At 40.9% G+C, this 16,536-nt stretch overlaps 1 protein-coding gene and 1 long non-coding RNA gene across 3 annotated transcripts in view; one reads left to right on the forward strand and one right to left on the reverse strand.

Annotated features, from left to right (window-relative positions):
- LOC140848000 (serine/threonine-protein kinase TAO1-like) overlaps positions 1-16,536 on the forward strand; it is a 398,025-nt gene that overhangs the window by 13,070 nt on the left and 368,419 nt on the right. For both annotated transcript variants that reach the window (XM_073230047.1, XM_073230048.1), the window contains exon 2: positions 15,074-15,156. The gene's annotated coding sequence lies outside the window, so the exon portion shown is untranslated. The remainder of the gene's footprint in view (positions 1-15,073; positions 15,157-16,536) is intronic.
- Positions 7,342-13,573, reverse strand: LOC140848006 (uncharacterized). Its single transcript, XR_012128434.1, has 3 exons — positions 11,838-13,573; positions 10,213-10,345; positions 7,342-9,635 (listed from the first exon to the last, which is right to left on the reverse strand). It is a non-coding gene; the product is annotated as an uncharacterized lncRNA (long non-coding RNA).

The raw sequence follows: 16,536 nt of genomic DNA on the forward strand, positions 1-16,536 counted from the left end.
TCTGTTACTGCCTTTCTGCCTGAATCTATCAGAACAGTGGTTCTCAACTGGAAATGATTTGCCCCACTTCCACCCCGGGGGGATATTAGGTAACGTCCGAAGACATTTTTGGTTATCAAATTTTGGGGACAGGGCTGACATTTGGTGGGTAGAGGCCAAGGATGCTGCTAAATGTTCTACGGTGCTCAGGACAGTCCCCCATCACAAAGAATTATCAATAGTATAATCAAAATGTCAAGTGCTGAAGTTGAGAAATCTCAAATCTCATATGAGTTGGTTTCTGTGACTTACAACTAAGAACCTGTCTAAAACAGGTGATATTATTTACAACCCCATTTTACAATGAAGAAAGAGAGTAAATGAGGGTAAATAAAATGTTTCTGAATAAATACCAAAGATAGCCTGGAAAAAGAGAGATTCGTCTTAGTTCAGATTTTCACAATCTATTGTTCCTGACTAAAAGCACATGTTGACTTTATGGTGACTTTGTAATATTTCAACTTAGCTAAGGTGACCTACATTTCCCCATATTCCCATTTATGGTATGTCTGTGGCCTGGGTTGCCCAAAAGAGATATTCTTGGCTGAGATATGGAGAGTGATGTGACACAGCTGCCATTTGTTAGGTCACTTGTGTTGCCACTTATCAGCTGGCTCACCTGTTTGGTGTGAGGCAGGAGCAAGACACAACTGCTGCACCTTCCTCTGGATTTTCCTCTAATTTCTCCAACTCTTAGGTCAGCTGTGTGTGCTTAAGTGGGAGGAAGGACCTCAGCTCTGCAATGACCCCCATGCAGACAGAACTGATCTGGGTTTCGATCTGCCTTGCTGGGCTGCGGCTCATGCTTGTGGGGTCCAGCTTGATCCTTCTTGCCCATGCCCCACTTTACGTACATCCTCTCTTCCTGACTGTCTGCCCTGTAGACATCAAACTCTGCTATCAGAAGTGCAGACAGCAACCTTACAGTGACTGCTTCACTAGCTCCCACAGTTGTGTAGGTCAAGTCCTGTAACAAATGTATGTATGTATCTATGTGTATGTACAAACTTGTATATGTCCTGTTTCCCTGATTGTGCACGGATACAAGTAGAAACATTTTAGAGAAAGGTATTATTATGACAAAGTCACAAATTAATAATCACTTAAAATTTTTTAGATAAAGGGAACAAGACATAATCCCCTTATGTTAAAACAGCTGTTTTTGGCTTCTGCACTTAATGCTCTTGTCCTTTTCCACAGGAACACATTAAAACAGAAATGCAAGTTCAAACAAAAGCTTAAGCATCCCTAGGTACCGATTTATTTTTTGCCCTGACTCCCTTACCTCGAACATAACTTTATATCTGATGTTCTCTCTGCTGGTTTTCCATTCCTGGTCAGCTGGCCTCTGGCATATCTACTCCTTGCTGCAAGACTCATCATGGAAATGGGTAAAACGTCCCTTCCACGCTCTTGTGCTCTGCTCTGTTACAGCAAAAACATAACTCTTCTTGTGATCTCAATTTATTAGAGGAAAACATTTCTAACCTTCAAATTTTAATTTAATTTGTTCAATATCCTCAGCAGTTTAGGAGATGGAGTGAGGTACAGACTGAAAGACAATTTGAGAAGCCTCCCTCCTCTTGCTCAAAGTTTCCGTTTCCCCTTTCAGATGACTGATAATCATTGTCGGGTCTAATGGGCTTGATCCTCTCTTAGGGTAAAGTTTCTTCCCATAGGATGATGACCATACAATTTATGTGCTTTCTGTGACCCTCTTGAGAATGAAAGGGGGTGTTATAAATGATTATTCATATTAACAAGTGGACACCTTTCCATGAGGCTGCTCGGCCTAATATGAAATAGTTACTGTCCTGTGCTAACCTCCCCCCCCAAATCCGGGACAGAAGCATTTTCACACATTTACAGTCATACTGTTTATGTTGCATCTGCTTTATTTCATTTAACACTGTATCATATTTTCTACACTCTGCAGGCCTGTATCTCCCACTTGTTACATCATTGCACATAATTGCATTGGAGTACTTTTTAAGTCACTCTACCTCCCATTAGGCTTTTAAGTTGATTATAGCTTTTATCTTTTTTCCTTTTTTTTTCATTTATAAGTTAAAGTAAAAATTTTCATGCAAACAACATCTTTCTTCTTCTGGATTATTTTTATAGAATAAATGGTCAGAAATTGGATAATTGGATTAAAGGGTGAATATGTATTTATGCCTCCTCTTAATGAATTTATTGTTATTATTTCTCTTCTTTGAGTCCCATAGTCTTTACATGCACTGAGTAGGTTAATAATGCTCTTTTTTTTTTTAATCTCTTGCCCTTACGGGTTGTTGGTCTAAATGATTTTTCTTCCCCATTGACTTTTTCCTCCACTAATATACTTGTTAAATAAGAAACAATGCAAAATAGAATTTATCAGAATTCCTATGTTTATACAGCACAAATCTAAAGCAATATTACAAATTATGGAGTTGCATTTTATGCACCCACATTGCATTTTTGTGCCTTCAATATATTGAACTGATCTTAGTATATCTGATGCACCTTGTCTTGATGAAGCATGGCAATTCAAGAAAAAGGTGATATACAAAGTGCTAACATCACAGCAAAGCAGCCTAAATATTCCTGGAAAAATTCCCACACATATTCATCCATAAGTTACTGTACATAGTATTGTATAGGGATAATTTTGTTAAACAATTATGCAGCTCAATATAATATAATGGCATTTAAAAATGCATTTGAATTGCTCTCTTCTCTCCATAGAAAATGATAGTAAAAATTATTGTCATATGAAGAGATAACTGTACAAATAGTATGCAGGCAAAAAAATAAGAAAAAGAATATAAAAATGGATTTTGTATGCTGATATTGTGTTTTGCAACTTTGCTGAACTAGGTTATGAGTATTAATAGCTTCTTTGTGGACTAAGTACCATAGCTGTGGATTTCTTGTAGATGCCCTTTGTTACGATGACAAAGTTCCCTTCTACTCCTGGTTAGTTGAATGTTTTTCTCATGAAATAATGTTGGATTTTGTCAAATTATTTTCTTCATTTTTTGAAATGATTATGTGGTTTTTATTATTAAAAGTACATTAATTGATTTTGGGGCATTAAAACTTGCATTCCCATTTGGTGATGTTCTACAATCATTTTAATGTGCTGCTGGATTTGGTTTGCTAGTATTTTGTTGAGGATTTTTGCATCTAAATTGATAGTGGGTATTAGTCTGTAGTTTTGTTGTTGTGTCTTTGTCTGGCTTTGGCATCAGGTTAATAGCAGCATCATACAATAAGGAAAGAAGTGTTTCTTCCACCCCTATGATTTGGGAGGGTTTTGGAAGGATTGACATTAATTCTTCTTTAGATGTTTGGTAAAATTCACCAGTGAAGTCATCTGGAATTGGAATTTTTGTTGAAAAGTTTTTGATTACTGATTCAATCTCTTTATTACAGATCTATTCTAATTTTTAATTTTCTGAGTCTGTTTGGTAGTTTGTGTGTTTCTGGGATTTATCCATATCATTCAGATTATGTAATTTCTTCTTATCTTTTTATTTATGTTGGCACAGTTTTAATGTCCCTGCTTTCATGCCTAAGTTTAGGAATTTGAATATTATCTCCCTTTTTCCTGATAAGTCTAGGTTAAGGTTTATCATTTTTGTTGATTTTGTGAAAGAACCAACTTCTGGTTTTGTTTATCTCTAATCTTTATTATTTCCTTCCTTCTGTTTGTTTTGGCCTTACTTGACTTTTCTTTTTTAGTTTCTTGAGGTAAAAGGCTAGGTTATTGATTTAAGATCTTTTTTAATGTAGTCATTTTTAGCTATAAATTTCCCTTTGAGCATTTCTTTCACTGCATTCCATAAATTTTGGTATGTTGTGTTTTTGGTTTCTTTTATCTCAAAGTATTTTCTAGTTTATTTCTTCTTTGACTTCTTGGTTGTTTCATAATATGTTGTTTAGTTTCCATGTATTTGTGAATTTTCCAGATTTCCTTCTGATTTCATTTCTGATTTCATCCCATTGTCATTGGGAAGCTATTTCTCATCATTTCAATCTTTGAAAATTTACTGAGACTTGTTTTGTTGCCTAACAGAGAGTCTCTCCTGTGCATCGTTTGTTCCATGTGCACTTAAGAAGAATGAGTGAATTAAGCCAGAGCCAGTTGAAAGTCACAATGTCTTTTGTGACCTAGCCTCAGAAATTATCTTCCATCATTTATGCCTTATTCTATGGGCTACACAAGCCAACCTTACCCAGTTTGGGAAGGATTTCATAAATGCGTGAATATCAGGGGTGGGAATCATTTGTTGAAGCTTGACAACTACTGTCTTTTCTCTGGTTCCCAGTGATTTACAACTCTCACACATGTAAAAGACACACTCAGCCCTTTCTGAGGCCACCAAAAGTTTTATCCTATAACAGCATCAGCTCAAAGGCCTGAGTCTCTTCATTATTTAGATGATCCAGGTGTGAATGAGGCTTCTAGGATGTTCCTTAAGTACATTTCCTTTCCAGCTGAAGATCTGTGAAGTAAAGAGCTAACTTGTCTTCTCCCCACACCCAATATTCAATGGTGGGACTCCTGTGGGACAGTTGCTATAGATGTTCCTGTTCAAAAAAGGAAGAAATGGGAGGCATATAGAAGTCATAAGGTCATAGCAGTTCTGAGAGTCAGTAGGGCACCAGTTGGTAGTTCATTGAGCAGGACTAAAAATTTGGGAATAATTCCTCCTAACCCTTGGCTGCACTTTCTGGGCCCTCTGTCTACCCTTTGAGTTATCCTTCTTTCATGAAGTGTAAACATGTTTTCAGGTTTGTGGCTTTTTCAGGGGTTCTAAAGACTTCTTTACATTTTGTTGGTGTCTTTTCCTTTCAATCCAAGTTGTTGCTATTTTCTGCCAATTTATTTTTCTTAAAAACTCTATGAGTCTCCTGGGGAATCTTATTGGGATTCACTACATTAGACAAAAGCTACCTTTACAAACACCTTTATAGTAATATCTTCTTTTCCTTAAACTTCTGCTGAGATGGCTGTAGGACAGTAGTCTTAAATCCCTTTTGTTTTACTAAAGCTCTATTGTTTTACTGAACGGGGATGCCTTAGATCTCTCTGAGAGCTTAATCATTTTAAAGGATGCATACCAGAAAGGGAGCACGTTAGAATCCAGTCAGAGACCTGGAAGTTGAGGGAGGGTAAAGCATCCTGAGTAAATCAGAACTATGGTGTCTGAGGTTTCTACCACATGAAACTTATGAGGCTTGATAAGTTCTTCTCCTGACAAAATAGGAAAGCTTCCTCAAATGGAAAAAAAAGAAGAGGCTTCCTTGTTTATCACCTACCTGTCTCTTTTGAGTGTTGTGACTCAGATGTCCAGACAGAGCTGAAAGTCTGTTGAAATTCTAAAAAATGTATAATGTATGATAGAGAGTGGCTGTGTCCCAGAATTTTATTATCTAAATTTTGCACATAAATATGACTCTCAAGAAGAGTGTCTCATATTTTAAGTATCAAAAGAAAAGAAAAGAGAAAAAAAGAACTGCAGAGAAACGAAAGATGATTATCACACAAAATTATTTAGTGCTTTGGTAAGTGAATTTGAATTAGTAGGTGAATTGATTTTCAGTATAAATTTTATTGAAAAAAAAAATTTGTTTACTTTTGAACTAAATAAAGTATTGAAGCTTAGTTTGAAATAACACCTGACTGTTAGCTTCTGAGAGTGCCCACATGTCTTGGTGTGAACCTGGATAAAAATCTAACAGATTAGCAGTGAAATGTTGGAGCAGGGATCATGGACTTTGTCCCACATGTTGTATGAGTTGTAAATCATGCCTGGGATACTTAGGAACAAAGACACCATTCAAGACTCTCACTGTAGAAAAATGCTTGCCATGGACTGAATATTTGTATTCACCCAAAATTCATTCAGTATGTTGAAATCCGATCCCCAGTGTGATGGTATTAGGAGGTGAGGATTTTGGGAAGTGATTAGGTCACAAGGGTGGAGCCCTCATGAGTGGAATTAGTTCCCCTTTTAGGAAGAGACATGAGAGAGTGTGCATCCCCTCTCCCTTGTGTCTGCTACGTGAGGATACAATGACATGTCTGTGTGCAACAGATACTGGATCTGCCAGTGCCTTGATCTGGGACTTTATAGCTTCCAGAACTATGAGAAATAAATGTTTGTTGTTTGCGCCAGCCAGCAGAGTATTCTATTATGGCAGTGTGACTACACCTGCTCACTGCCTTGAGTTACATTGCAGAATGATTGAATACTGAAAAATATCATGTGGTTCAATCTTAATATATTTGATGGAGTTAGTACTCAGATCAAAGTCTTTCTGATTCTGAACCTCATGTTACTAATCATTGCACTCACACTATGCTGCCCTAAATCAGGCACTTGGCAAAACCATAGAGAAAATAAAAACTGCTGTTGACTGATGAATTAAATAGGTTCCTCTCTAGGTTTACATTAAAGTCTGCTCTTGCAGCAATCACATAGTGACACTGAAATCAAAAGTTTCCATTAGTTGATTCTTCTCACAAAACTGAGTTGTGCGACAGCTGAAATAAATTTTGTTGTGGTGTTGGCCTTGAACAGAAGTGCCTTGGCTGGGCCCCATGGGATGCACACTTGTGGCCTTACAGGCATGGCACAGGGGAACCACTCAGAGAAAACTAGCAAGCGTACAAACAGCAACAATGAGCTTTGCCTCCCATGGCCTTGCTTGGCTCTGTTAATTGTAGCCCTTTTAAGGGATTAGAGCACAGACAGCAAATTCCACATTAAATCCACTTTTTAAGAACAGAGGAGATGCTTGATATTAGCCCATAAAGACGTAGTGACTCAAAAATGGGTCACAGATACTGCCTTTTGCCTAGGTAGAAGGCCAGAAAACATACTGGGCATTGTGTCCAAAATGGGATTAAACTAGTCCAGGTCCAGGCAGTTTACAACCTCGATTATCTGGGTTAGTAAAGCACTATGTTCACTGGAAGCAGAATCTAGATTTTCTCCTACTTATCCAAATCCTGAAGTATGTGTTTCACACATGAAATGTGTTTCCTCTTAAATGCTTTGTTGCCTGTTTCTAATGACATAATGAAGAAAAGACTCAATTAGCCACTAAATGATAACTTTTTAACCAGGAAAATAATATATGTTCATAGTTAAGATTTTCAAATAGTATTGAAAAGTAGAAAGCAAAAAATAAAAATCCTCTCCTTCAGTCCAACTCCTTTGGGGTTATCACTGTTGATATTTTCTTGAATACTTGTGCAGAAATTTTTCTATGAATGACAAACATATTGTTGTGGGATGAATTATATCCCCTGAAAAAGTTATCATGGAATCCTAACCTCCAGTACCTTGGAATATGACCTTGCTTTGGAAAACCTGTCTTTATAGAGATAATCAAATGAAGTCATTAGGGTGAGCCTTAACCCAAATGACTGGTGTCCTTATAAAAAGGGGGAAATTTGAACCCAGAGACAGACAGGGAGAAAGCCATATGAAGATGAGATGAAAGCGTCATCTTGAGAACAGTGAGGGCTGATGACGCTCCTATAAGCCACGGCAGCCCAAAGATTGCCAACAAATACCCGAAGCAAGGGGAGAGGGGCACAGACAGATACCCCCGACAGCCCTCAGAAGGAACCAACCCTGCCAACATCTCGATTTTGGACTTACAGTCTCCAGAACTGTGAGACAATAAGTTTCTGTTGCATAAATCACTTCATTTGTAGGGTATTGTTAGAGCGGCCCTCACAAACTACTGCACATATAGAAATTGATATTGATGTAGATACAAGTATGTATTGTCTTATTGTCTTAGTTATTGTATAATTGTCTTATTTAGCATTTCATTTCTTTGTGAATCGCAGTTCATTCTGGTCCCCACTTTACATGTCTGGTTTCAGTAGCTCTATGCCTGTTTTTTTCCCACTATACTAACAGTTGAGATTTCAATGATGCTGTTATCTTTATAAATCCTTCCACACTTAAGAGCATATGCATCCCTGGCTCTGAATATATGGCCTCTGTTTTGTAGTTTTTCATGATCTGCTGATGTTCAGTAGACACCAGGTACTGCACTGATGTTTCAGAAGATGCAGAGATGAGTAAAATGAGCAGATGCTATGCAGCATTCTGCTTGAAGTGAAAAGAGATCCCAGAGAAAGAGCACAGCCAGGATGAAATATTACATTCATGATCCAAGTACCATCTCTTAAAGTGACACAGTAGGTCAAGGAGACTAGAAAAATGTAAATATCAGCCCATCAGATTTAGGGGACATTTCCCATTAAGATCATCAAGTTCAATTTTCTTTGATTTTATATGTAACAAGCAACCTTTCCATTTTAATGAAGTTTCTCATACAGGCTTTCCCTTTGGAGAAGCTTGCCCGATGGCCTCACCTAATACATTTGCTCACCACTTATCCTCCATGCTAAGTTCAGGGCCTGCCTCACAGTGGGCACTCATTAAATATTTGTTGAATTGACTAAATATTATGAATAGTCAATAAATAATATTGTGTGCCTCCTGTGAGTTGGAAATCGGGCTAAGCAACTTTGTATGCCAAAAGTTAAGATTTCTCATAGTAAATTAGCAGTTTGACATTCTGATTAATTAGTCACTGATCTATGAATCAAGTTAAATGGGTTAAAACCCTGAGAATCTCATACCATCATTCCAGATAAAATCTAGTTCCTGAATTTGTACACCAAGGCTTAGATGCTTCTGTAAGTCTTCAGGAACTTCAAAAAGCCCTATTGAGCATTTCTCCTCCCCTCCAAATTCTTTCATTTATTTATTATTACTCAATCAGCTATTCATTCTGTTATTTCTCCAAGTCTTTATTTGATATTTCTTTCATGCTTTTATCAGACAGCAACCTACACCTAATGTGTTGGTCACTAGTCTTGGGACTAAGTGAGGATTCCAAGATATTAAGGCAATTTTGTCTTCCAGGAGCTCAGACACAATATCCTCTTTAGAATGAAGGCTGGGGGTTATACCCTTTGTCTGTTTTGAAGGTAACATGTAATACTGAGGGCTTCTGCTTCCCACCAGACTAGTTTGCAAATGAGGGGAAGACAGCACAGGAGGCAGGGCGCCTGATTCCTGGTTGTATTCTTTCCTATCTCCAAGCCAGATTCCAGGCTTTGGCATCCAAGACTCACAGTAATGGGAGAGATTCGGAAACTCATTCTATTGCAGAGAATTTTAATGGGGAAATCAGATCAAGAAGTTAATTTTTTTTTCAATCATGAAAGGGAAACTGTTTTGGTAGCTATACTGACGTGATCTCTAGCATCCTCATTGTGCCGTAGAATTTTCAGAAGCTATTAAGGACTACATTTCTCACTTTATAATTGTCAAGATATCAGGTAAGCACTGAGCTGCTCCACTGCACCGCTGGCCCTGTGATTGCAGCACTGAGTGTGTGGTGCCCCACTCACCGGACGAGAGACTGGAGCCAGCCCACACTCATATGTTCGATGTGGTTTTGTAGGAAGAGTCCCAGCTGAACACCTCTGTATGGTGACTGTTGTGGACCCATCCATGCATCTTCATTGGTTTCAGGGTTTTCAAGACCGGGGTGCAGTCTAATGAAGCCTTTAAAAAAATGCAGCAGTTGACAGAACATTGATGACTTATACCTACATTAAACTAACATTTATTGAGTGCTTATTACATGTACTAGGCACTTCCACAAACATTAGCTTGATTACTTCTAAAACCAATACATTGAAATAGTAATGTATTGAATAACCTCATTTTTATAGATGAGAAAATAGAAGTTCAGAAGCTTAAGGAGCTGTCCCAAGATCAGAAAGCCATTACATACTGGCACCATGCCTGAATATCATATATATGCTTCCGCCTTTCCATTACTAGTGAAGACAATGCACTTTGGGTTTCTTTGCTTCCCTTCCCACTCCCCTTTCTTCTTCCCTATCTGCGTTGCTCCTTCCTTCTCTGTTGCATCCTTTCAGTCACCTTTCTCCATTTTTTCTTTTGAGTGTCTACTCTGTGTCACTGTCTTGAGACTTGGAAACGCAGAGGTAAATCTGAGGCCCTCATGAGAAGCAGAGGGGACAGGGAAGGCGAGATACTCACTGAGACACATGAGCCTGACATTCAGCGGCAAGAAATGGGACAAGAAATATAAATGCTTCATGAAACCACTCACACTTTTACGGCCATCCAGAAAGCCTGTCCAGAGCAAGAAGAGAGCCAAGAGAAGAGGGGCCTGGGAAACACTGGCCTTTGTGAGGATTTGTGGAAACTGAGGAGCCTCTGACCCCTTCAGAGGCAGAGAGGACCTGAGAAACAAAAAGTGAAGTGGAAGCTGTTTGTGTCATTGGAAGTGTCATGAGGTTCAGCAAGGTTAAATCATGTGGCTGAGCTCCCGTGGCTGGAAAGGGGAAGAGTCACACATGAATGTCACCGTTGGGAAGAACACTGTTCCCATTCATGTCTCCACATGGAGGGACATCAATTAGCGTCTTTCCTTCTCTCTTAGACACTCTACCTGGGGATGGAGGGGTGGTATTTTATTGGTGATTTTGGAAGAGAAACGGGGCATTGCATAGCTCCCTTGTCTTTGGGAGCTGACTGCCAGAATGCTGCCAACACCCATCCCCACCCCCCCCCCAATTTCTTGTTTCCTTTGGGCTCTCATGTGATCTTAGCAGCAAACGCCGTATCCTGGAGGAAGGAGATCTGAGGTAGAGCAGAATTGCCATGAAGGCATCTGCCCAGTCCTAGTTCCGGGGCTTAACAGAAGGAAACAGTGTAGCTGTATGTGTAAGCTGCATTTCTGCATCAGCTTTATCTGTATTCAATCTGGCATTTTGTCCCTCATTTACCTGACTCTTCTCTGACTCTCTTTCAGTGGAGCCTCGTACTGGATGAGAAAGACTCTCCTGGTGCTCACAAGCTTTCTTTCTGCACCCAGGCAAGCGCCTGCTGATCTGGTTTGGGTCTCCTTCAATTTCAGTAGTCACAGAAACTTCCCTCTTATTAACAAGCAGCCAAGAATGTATTTCAAAACTACAGGCAGACATCAAAATGGACAACGTATTTTTGGCTTTGGTGCAATGTAAAAATGAGGACTGCCTATAATTTGGGAAGCCATGTCTTCTCAGCTGATTGCAGCGTCTGAAGTTCCCTCTTTCCCATTTTCAAAGGGACATGTTAGCACTTCTCAATGGAAGTTTCTACATCATATGCAAGCTAGGGATTGGAGGAAAAGGATGTCAGGAATTCTCCCCCACCCCCTCCCAAAAATATATATATATATATATATATCACTTACTTAGTACTTTTTGGATGGCAGGGACTATTCTAAGGGCTTTACATATATTAATTTATACAAGCCTCATGTCAGTCTCATCTTGCAAATGGGGAAAGTAAGGCATAGGGAGATTAAGTGACTTGCCCAAGGTCACAAGGTCCAGGGAATGGCATAAGTGGGACCCGGCCTTAGTTGATCAGCATCCATGCTCTTAGCCAGTCTCTGGCCCTCCCCTGCTATACCTACTTCACCTACTTTACCATCTTCCTTAGGTCAGGACACCATAGCCACACCTCTCCTATGTAATAGCCACAAAACACAAACTTGAGTGGGCAAATAGCCCCCATGTTAGCCTGTCTCAAGTCACTCTTGGGTGGTTTGAAACGTGTGCGGCACTAGTGGAATGCAGGGGTGGCTGTGATTACAAGGACATGCGGCGAGGACACCCACTCTGTGCCAGGCACTGGTCCTGGGCCTTCCCTTGGGGTGTGGTTTTCCCGTGGATGGAACAGACTCACCCAGTCGTAGGAGAATGGCTTCAGAGTGTGAGAGGGAGGGTCTTTCCCTCCCTTCAGAGGCCTGGGGGGCTTGAATCACAAGAGAGGATGGTTCTGTCACAGCGTGCTGTTGAGTTTGGAAATGCTTTCCGACTCCGCCGCGCTAGATGGGCGGTGGGCTTTGGGAGAACGGCCGAGAGCCCGAGAGCGTGTTTCTGCGACGGTGGCTGGTGGACTGCAAGTCTGCGATACGAGAACCCACCCAAGAGGTGGGAGCGGCAGGCAAGGCTTCCCTAGCAGCGTACCTCCAGGGGAGAGAGACTCTTCGTCTCAACAAGCGTTCCTTCTGCACCCAGGCCGGCGCCTGCTGATGGTAGCAGCTGCTCCGAGCTGGGCCCCTCCTTGGTGTGAATGATGGGGGATCGGCGACGCGTGGCAGCCCAGGGAGATGCCTGTGGGGTGAACTCGCCAAGGAGGCCAGATGGCATTCACCCTGAAACAGTAACAGCTGCAGCCACGTTGAAGTCCTCCAGCCGCGTGTAAGACTGAGCAGCTCTTTTCTTCACAAGACCAGGGCAAAATATTTGGATTGGGAAAGGCCTGAAGGGAAGTGGGGACCTGGGGGAGGTCGGAACTTCTCATGATGACAAGATGAGGGCTGGGGTTGTGGAGGTTAATTTAACTTAAATATTGCAACAGCTGGTTTGAAGTTATTTTACAGCCTACATGGATGAAGAGGGAAGTGTACACACACATCATTGCATTTAGTCTTCAGAGTATTCCCTGAGGTCACATTTTTATCTACATTTTGTGGATGAAGAAATGGAAGCTGAAACAGATTAAGTGACATGCCCAAGGTCGTATTGTTGGCAGGCAAGTGGACACCAGTTTGGCCCGGAAAATGTGTTTTTACAAGTCATGGCATTTCTTCTTAAGACCGAAGCATGAAGGTGCTAGTGTAAGACTGTGAGCGCCTAATCTTACCCGCATGAGGTATCCGTCCCGCAGGGCCATCTGATAACCAGAAGGAGCATGTGGCTTGGCAAAGAGACCCTATTGTTACTGTGTTTTGTAACAGGCATCATTAGGGCAGAGGAGGATGGCCTAAGAGGAGGGATGGCTTTGGTCCACTGTCTGGCAAACATTCCTCTCTCCTTACCCTTTTTATAATGCTCAGGCCAAGTCCAGTTAGGCTACCATGGTAGAGTGAAGGATCGCTTCCTAAAGGCAGCAGGTTGCAGGGACACTGGCCAAGTGTGTTCCCAGACTTATCTCTGAGTCTTCCCAGAGGAGAAGCACTGAAATTATATGAGGCATGGTTTCTGAACTTGAACTTGTGACAGTCCTATAGTTTAGTGACTCTTTTAAATACCTTCCTCAGCATAGACTCCCTTTTGAGAAAAGTGACTGCACATAACCACTTCCTTTAGTGTTTACCAACTTAAATGCCTCTAGGGATCAGGCTTGAAAGTAAATGAGTGAAGCCACTTGACAGTAGGGACATTTAGGGACTATGTTGAACTATAGAGATCAGGGGCCTTTTGAAGGGGTCGGTCGCTGGTTAGTACCGGTTGACTGTAGCTAGCCAGTGCTTCCAGTTTTTCAAGGAAAACTGAAAATCTGGATTTTCTCATGAAATCTCCTCACTTAAAACTGTTAAAAAATTCCACAGAGGTTCAGTACTGTACTGGCACCACTGTGCCTCTTTGCACCGATTGGAGACGAAATGGCTGGAGTGATGGCAGCCCTCTTTAGCTAATCCCCAGAAATTACCTGGTCCTGGTAAACGACCTCCTCCACAGGGAAATCATATACCAGAAAGTGACTTCAGTTCAATCTGGTCTTTACTGTTGGGGAATTGGAACAGGAGACACAAAGGAGAGTTAAGTTGTAATAACCGGAGAAGAAGAAGCAGAGCCTGAGACTCACCAAGAAACATTAAAGGCAGAGAGTTTAAATTGGGTGCTTGCTTCTGAGAAGCTGATCACAAGTCAGACTGGCTGTCATTTGTGCTGTGTACAGTGGCTTGCTGGAGCTAAAGTTGTTTACTGAATGAATGTCACGGTTTTTCTAATGTCCCATTTTATCTTTACAGTAAAACTCATTGACTAAGGTAAACCAAGTATGTCTGGGAATCTCATAATTCCCCAGATGCTGGTCAGTGCAGGAATCTGTGGGCTGATACATGTCATTTGATTATAGTAGACACTCCTTCCTCACACTGATGGACTCTGGGGACCATGTGACCCTGACCCTTCTGCTGACTGGATAAGCAGGGGACACTTATCCCGAGTTGAGCCAACCAGATGCTATACCCTGTGAGTTTGAAATCATATTAGTTCATTCATGATGAAAGCTTGAAGAGGGGATGTATGCTCAGATGCTCAGGACTTGAGGCTCTTGTGAGGTAGCCTTTCCAGAAAAATTCATCAACACACCTTCCAAGGTCCCTCCAGAGGTGGCTTCTGCTTGGCTTCTAGCCTCAGCCCTCACCAATCTCCCTGGCACTCTCTGCTCCGGGCATTTCGGCCTTCTTTCTATCTACAGGATGCTGTGATCAGCATTGCCTCACAGCTTCTGCATGTGCAATTCTAACTTCCTGGTGATTGGTGAGCTCCTATACAGTCTTTCAGATCTCAGCTCAAATGTCATTTCTCCAGAGAGAGGTATTCTTAAAATTAGATCAGAGCCCTGTCATTTTCCCCCTCCCCATTCATTGCACACTCCTGGGCTCAATACAGTTTCTGTTTCTGCGTAACAGCTCACTGTGGCCCTGCATTGTGGCTTTTCTTCCTGCATTCTTACCTCATCACTAAGGTGGTTAAATGCATTGCTCAGGGGTCAGATACTTTGGTTTTAAATTCTGACTCTGCTATTTAGTAGGAATGTGATTTTGAGCATTTCACTTAACCTCTCTTAGTCTGGTCAGCTATGAAATTTATACTTGCCCTCAATTTATACTTGCAAAGACTGATGCTTTTTGGAATGTCAATTTAAATGTCTATATTCTTAGTGTTTCTTTCTGCTATTGAGGTAACATAAAGGAGGGGCTGAGCTCAACATCTCAAGAAAATGATGGTGCATCAGAAGGAGAAAGAGAGTCTTTCCTTGTTTTTGTATTTCAAAAGTCGAGGCATTCCAAGGGAAACTGAGAGAGGGTGTGTATGAACAGACTACCCCAGATTTTTTGGGGACAATGCAAATAAAGAATGAGATATAAGCAGCCTTACTGAATTTCCTGTAATTCTGTGTGGCAGGAGAATAAAGAATGATCCCGGTTGCTTAGGAAGTTGGCCAGGAGTAAGCCTGTGGTCAAGAATGGAGATGACACATTCCAACTGTGAGTGAATCAATGGCTGAAAACCAGGAGGGAGGACTCAGGAGGGACCCGGCTCAACAGATGGCTGGAGGTCAAATAGCACCAGCACACATGCCAACAGTGCCTTAGCTCCCTATAAACTCCTCCCAAATTACAGGTCACCCCTTAAAAAGGAGAGGGACCCCTCAATTGCCTTAAGATTAAACCTCCAGTAATAAGGGAACTTAAAATAGCAATGAAGTTCAGAAATTAAAGCAAGCATATTTCTCATACATATTAGCTTGAGGACTAACATTCTTAGATGTTTTCTAAAGAAGAATATATAATGAAGTTGTTTCACATCCTTTGATAAGGACCACATCCTCTTCTCTGTAGTTGACAATAGCTGCCTGACCATGTGCAGGTCTCCTCAGTGATGGCAAGGGTGATGGGTGGCTGTACTTTATCAACAATAATGATGAATCTGGTGAGGAAAGCCATTTGGGACCACTTACCTGGGAAAGTGACTGGGTTTGTAGGAGGCACTTAAGAGTTTATGAACTCCTTAGAGATAAGGTATCCTTGGGCCATGAGGCTTTGGGGAGAGAGGCAGGACCTTTAAGTGGATTGAGTTTCATGATATAGAGTCCCGTTCTGTGTTCTGACTAATTTCCTGTAGGATTTGCTTAGCATTTTTATTTTAGGAGAGCATTGTTAGAGATTTGGCACTGTGTGTAAGGGTTGGGGGGCTTAGAGGCAAGGCTGGGTGTCTGTGTTTAAAAATCATGGGATTGATAAAGAGTAGAGAAATTTTGATTATATTTTTGCTGCATTCATAGACTGAGGATGGTGAGATTTCTGCTTGGTAGTGAATCCAGACGAGAGCTGAATCATTTTAAAGATAAACTCATATGACATAGAAAACAAGAAATGGAAAACATATTATATGGGAGATGGCTGTAGGATCTGGGAAAATTTACCCAGAAGAAAGAAAGCTCCAGGTGATACAATTGTGAGCTTTAAGTATTTCAAAACCCTGTCACTTGGAAGAGGGATTGCACTCACTCAATAAGGACCCAGGCCAGATCTAGGATCAGTAGGTAGGAGTTATAGAACGACAACTTTTAATTCGCTCCATAGAATAGTTGATTCAAACAGAGTTGTCTAAAGATTGGATGGGCTGAGTTCATGGTCCGATAAGGAATTCAAGCATAGATTGGCAGGAATATTACAGAAACAGGAGGGGCAGTGTAGTAGTTAAGACTCAGAAGTGAAATTGGGTTCCAGTTTTGGCACTTACCAAAATAGGACATATCATAACAAGGTGCTTCATTTTTCTGCTTCAGTTTTGTAATCTTTAAAATGGAGATAATATTGTCTGCTTTACAAGTGCTGGCAAAGATTAAGTTGAAAAATTAACTT

This window comes from Manis javanica, chromosome 2 (genome assembly GCF_040802235.1).
Source record: "Manis javanica isolate MJ-LG chromosome 2, MJ_LKY, whole genome shotgun sequence".
In the NCBI taxonomy this organism is placed as follows: domain Eukaryota; kingdom Metazoa; phylum Chordata; class Mammalia; order Pholidota; family Manidae; genus Manis; species Manis javanica.